Source organism: Tinamus guttatus, unplaced genomic scaffold (genome assembly GCF_059628265.1).
Source record: "Tinamus guttatus ecotype Peru unplaced genomic scaffold, ASM5962826v1 Tinamus_guttatus_pri_ptg000240l, whole genome shotgun sequence".
NCBI lineage: Eukaryota > Metazoa > Chordata > Aves > Tinamiformes > Tinamidae > Tinamus > Tinamus guttatus.
The window spans coordinates 11,313,249-11,318,782 of NW_028288774.1; positions in this window are offsets into that span (position 1 = coordinate 11,313,249).

The following is a 5,534-nucleotide window of genomic DNA, read 5'->3' on the forward strand; positions in this document are numbered from 1 at the left end:
TCAAAAGGACCGTTAAAAAAAAAAGGAAATAAAAAAGAAAAGAAAAAGGAAGGAAAGTCATGTTCGCTTCTGCATGCAGCTTGCGCCCGTGGGCGCAGGGTCAGCATCGGCTTCGGCATCCACCCAGCTTTTATCTGGGTGCTTCTCTTACATGTGTAGCCATCATTAAAAAAGGGAACTCAGCGCCTCATGCACCTGGCCGTGTAAGCCCCTCGGCTTCGTGGCAGCCAAGATGGAAAATTGACTGGGAGAAAATTACACTATTGGGATAGAGCCTGGTGTGTCTGCAGGGGCCGGGGGCTGCTCCGTGCGGCAGTTGCTGGTGACAGTCTCACGGCATGGAGACGCGTTTCCATTGTGTGGCCATCAGGAGACCCCTGCCATGGGCACCAGCATGGCCACCACCACCGCCCACACGTTTCCCTCCCTGCCGCCGCTCTGAGCCCAGACCAGAGCTGCTCTTAGTATCATTATTGTGAGTTCCTTGCACTTAAATGTGACACATGCAGAGGGTTGTGGATCTGGAGCCTCTCAGTGCAGCGGATACGCTGCCCTGCTGTCCTCGGGGCTCAGAATAAGGGGGGGAAAGGCGAAGAGAGTGGTGCTCCCGAGTGATGAAGCTGCTGGCTGAATCACGAGGTGGGGAAGGGAAAGGGCAACGCTGAGGGAGCCCAGGGCATGGGTTCCTAGCAGGGCAAAGGGGACGTGAAAGGAAAAAGGAAAATGAAAGAGCTCCAGCCCTGGTACCTGACACTCTCTGGATGGGTGTTAGGGCAGCCCGGCTCCCCCAGTGGCAGTGCCAAGGCTCGACCCTCCCGCCCTTTGCCCAGCCCTGAGGCCATGGCACAAACCCAAAGCTGAGCAGGTTAATGTCCTTGATGGGCGGCCACCATGACTAAAGGGCTCTCGAAGCCTTAGTGGGGCAAAAGCCGTCATCATGGAGCCAGGTGGATTTCCCGGTACTGCGGGAGGGTGGCTGGGAGGTCAAGGGTAGTGAGGGGCTCACACTTGCACACACGGGAGTTTTAGTTTTATTATTATTATTTATTGTCACCAGCTAGGTTTGGACAGGGGAGGCAGGAGGCCGAGGGGTGTTGCGGGGCCCTCGGCCAGCACTGGGCGCCAGCTGCCCCCACAGCTGTGTTTGCCAAGCAGGTGAATCAGGGATTCCACGGAAGGGCCTCGCAATCGCTGCCCCGCATTTTACTTTATTTAATTATTTTTTTTATCCCTCGCTGTTTCATTAGGGTGAATCACGCCGGCGAGGCCGGTGCTGTTGTGCCCGTTTCCAGGGCGACGCGCGCGGCGGCCTCGCGCCTCCTGCCAACAGCCGGTGTCACATCCGCTCGCCGGCTTCACTGCAAGCGGCGGGAGGGCAGCCCGAGGGGCAGCGCGTGGGGCTGCGCGGGAGCATCCCGGCCACCTCCGTCCTGCCGTGTCCGAAGGGCTGGGCCTCCCACCAGAACAGCGGGGAAGCCCTCGCTGAGGCAGCGGCGCCGCCAAGGAGGGTTCGGCTGCTCCCCGGCGGGAGGAAGTCGTAAAGTGATTACACATTTCTCTGGAGCGCGGGGAGGGGAAGGAAAAACGCCAGCCCCCAATGCACAGGATCAACCAGAGGCCAAAGTCCCAGGATCTGACCTTGTAGAGCAATAAATCAGGGCTGGGAGTGGATTCGTGCAGTGATGAGCGAGATTATACTTTTCTCTTTTTTCTTTCTTTCTTTCTTTCTTTCCTTTTTTCCTTTTTTTTTTTTTTTCCCTAGAGATTAAGTCACCATCAGAAGCAGGGAATGGCACTGGCTGTTCTTAACGGGGAGCTATTCCAGCAGAAATCCAGCAGAAATAAGCTCAGGGACATGGTGGGGCGAACACCATGCTGTGCCATGACAGCCGCCACTACTTCCCAAGGCCAAGCGTGGCTGGGGTGGCTTCCTGCTCCCATGGCACATGTGCCTGTGATGAGGGCTGGGTGACATGCAGCATGCATCCATACATGCATATATATCTCTGTGCTGCGTGGGGTGTCTCTACTGTTGCGTTTGACCCCAAACGGGGAAACCGCAGCAAGGAAGGACATGACTCTTCCTCCCCACAAGCCAAACCGCCCCCCATCATCCCTGGGGTTCGCACCAGGCTCCCTGCACACATCCCTCTGCCCCAGCGCTTCCTCCACCGGCTGCCCTACAGTTCAGGACACAGTTTCAGCTTTGGAGAGCTTTCATTTCATTTCATTTCATTTCATTTCATTTCATTTCATTTCATTTCATTTCATTATTTGATTTCATTCTCCTTCCAGCTTCTTGCTCCCCCTCAGCTCGCGGGGCGGCGGTGGGGCCGGTCAGCCGGGCCGGGCCGGGGCGGCTGCACGTGGCCAGCGGCGCTGCCGGCAGGGCGGCTGGCGGCACCGGCACGGCCGGTTCCTCGGCAAGCGCCGTGGGAAGGCACAAAGCTCCCTGCCGGGCTGCCAGCACGCGGGAAGGGGGGCCGGTTCCCCCGCCACCCCCCACTCCGCACCACCTTTAATTAAAAATTGAAATCGGGTAATTGCCTCTTCATTAAAGGCAATTAAAGCCCGGCTGACGAGGGAGGCAGGGAGGAGGAGGTGGCGCATTTTGCAACCTGCAGCGGCACTGGGAGCGCGCGCTGCCCTGCGCCTGTGGCGGCCCTTGGCTCTCGGCCTCCATCCAGCGCCTTCATCGCTCGCTCGCTTTGAACGCGGCTCCCGCTTGCACAGCGCTCGGGGGCCCCCTCGCACCCAGCGCCCGCGGCCGCCCCTCAGGTACCCGGCACTGTGGGAACGAGCCGGCCTTCCTCCTCCTCCTCCTCCTCCTCCTCCTCCTCCTCACTGCCGGCCTTGCCAAGGCCTGGGCCAGCAGCACTTGCCTACAACCAGACTCACTTCAGCTGTGCTTATTAAAATATATATATATATATATATATATATATATATATATATATATAGGTATAATAATAGTCCAAGGTGATCTTTCCCCAAAGTTGGCCTTTTTGATCTTTCCGTAGGCTAAGCAGCAACGCACCCTATATATATCTTAGATGGAAAGCACATAATTTCCCTGGCTTTTTTTTTTTTTTTTTTTTTTTTTTTTTTTAAGCAGGGAGAGATGAAAAAGCTTAGGGGAACATCGGCAGTGGTTACATCTTAATTGCTTTTTATTCTGCATCCAAACACCTGAACTCTTCACTCGTGTGCCTGAGTGCCGCCTGGCCTCCGCCGCAAGTGAGCTACCGCTGCTGGCCACTCACAGCCCATTTCCCACTTCAGTGGGAGAAGAGGGGAGGCCAAGTATTTTCCCCATCTAGGTCACTGTATTGACAAGAAATAACCCCATCCTGGGCCCCATCTGGGCTGTAACACTGCCTTTCAGCCGGGGTGGAGGCAACGCCTGGTGTGCCTGGACTAGGCCTTGCCCCCTCTTTTCCAAGTACACAGAGCCTGGGGTTGAGGAGCACCACGCATCCAGCGGGATGCACAGTTTGCACGATGTGCTGCCTACACCACCTCAGCTGTACCCCCTCCAACCAGGACCAAGCGAAGACACTTTGGAAAGAAAGGAGGCACTTCCAAGTGCAAGTTCACAAGGTTATGCGCTAGCCCAGGGTAACTTGGGGCAGTTGAAGCTCATCCTGCCTCTTCTGAATCACTAAGCCTCCAAGGAAGCAGCGACTTCTGCACAGAACAAGTCTGGCCTCTTGGTAAATGCCCTTCCCAAGCTTGAGCCTCTTGGAGGCTTCCTGGTGCTGAAGGGACTTCCAGAGGCCTCGCTCATTTGAGGAACTCCCATCCCATAAAGGAAGCACTTAACTGAGAATGAATCTATTAAGACTCACCTTTATTTTAAAACAGGAAAAGCTTGTTTAATAAGGAGAGCGGAAACTTGCAGAGACCATTTAATTTCTTCTAGCTACTAAAAATTTGAACCAGCTGGTAGCAAAAAGAACTCCAAACAACTGAACTTAAGGAAATTAGGCTGAAAGGCGTCAGCTCGCAGCTACCCCAAACACCCCGGATGAAGCCCCATGACGGCAGCCTAATCTCTCCACAGGACCAGCCTGTGCCCTTGCAAAACGCTGAGGGTAACCCTCACAGTAGGTATGCCAGTTTTTTTGGTCCTCCCTCACCACTTGTAAAACTTCCAGCTTTAATTCTTTGGAGAGCCCACTGGTTTATCCAGCACAGGGTAGTCTTCAGCAAGCACCAGGATGGAGACTCGATCCTTTTTCACTGCACTCTATTCCATGTGGATCCCCCAAACTTTGCACTTCGCCCACGTGCACCTGCGTTCACCAGCCAACCTGGCTTCAACCGCAGGTTCCTGACCTGCTCTTGGCTGCTAGACCAGCCCAAGTACCTGTTAACTTCTTTTCTTATAAACACTTGCAAAGTCTATAAATAACTACCTGAAAATGGACAAGTTTTCAATGTTCATCTTTGCCATTATCAGCTGCATCTGTAATTGCAAGGGAACGACTAGGCTTGACAAGATCTGTTTTCTAAGAGGCTGCGTCGACTGGCATTAATTCCGCTTTACCTGAACCCCACTCAGCTTTCCCATTACTTTCCCCAGGATGAACATCCAGCTCATCAGCCTAATCACCCCGGCATCGCGCTTGCTCTTGCTGGATCCTGGCACGTTAAGTTCTCCCTGTTCTGGAATTTCCCGTTTTCTCAAAACTAAAGTTGGCCGTTTGGGATTAATGCACATAAATTACTTCAGGGTGCTCATTTGCAGATGTTTATCTCTGGGTAATTGCACTCCTACTTAACCATGCAGTAGAAAGTACGGGGGCAGTAGAGCATTCAGTTTCTTTTGATGCAGAAACTACTGGCCTGGTACCTTGCTGCACTGTGCCCACTTCCCCCCGTCACCAGGCACTTCTGTCACTATACAAGCACATGCATTACGTCCTCAGGCCCATCAGCTACCCCTTTCCACCACGCTGCTGGAACAGCTGCTGCTTTCCCTAGCACAACAACACAGACTTAGGGGCGAATTTGACCATGAAGACTCATCTTTTTGCCCTGAGTGTCTCCCAGATCTTCCACTAAGACAGCAGTCAACACCTGGCTGCAAAAACTTCTCTTAGATGTTGTTCATCACCTCCAAGAGCAAGGCAGTAGCATGTTCCTGCCCTAACATGCCACAAGCCCCTGTGTTTAGTCTACGACACAGAAGAGCAGAGAGTGCAAGGATTTATTGAGGCCCTGCAGCCTTGAATGACGTGCCTCAAAACCCCCCAAAAAGTCCTACAAAGCATTCCAGGGCGCTAGATGTTAAAAAGCCTGTTTACTTGCAAATTGAGCAAGTTGGTTCTGCTTTACATCAACAAACTGCACACTGCTTTTCTTTGCATTTCGACAACAAAGGGAACTAGGGAGCATGCTGGTGCAAGAAGCCCTGTGGTTAAGCCACACAGCTGGCAGGCCTCCTGCTACAGACTCCACCGTTGACTAATGGAAGCCAAGGGGATATTCACTTACCCTGGGAAGCAGTATGGACCAGACAGCCACCACCA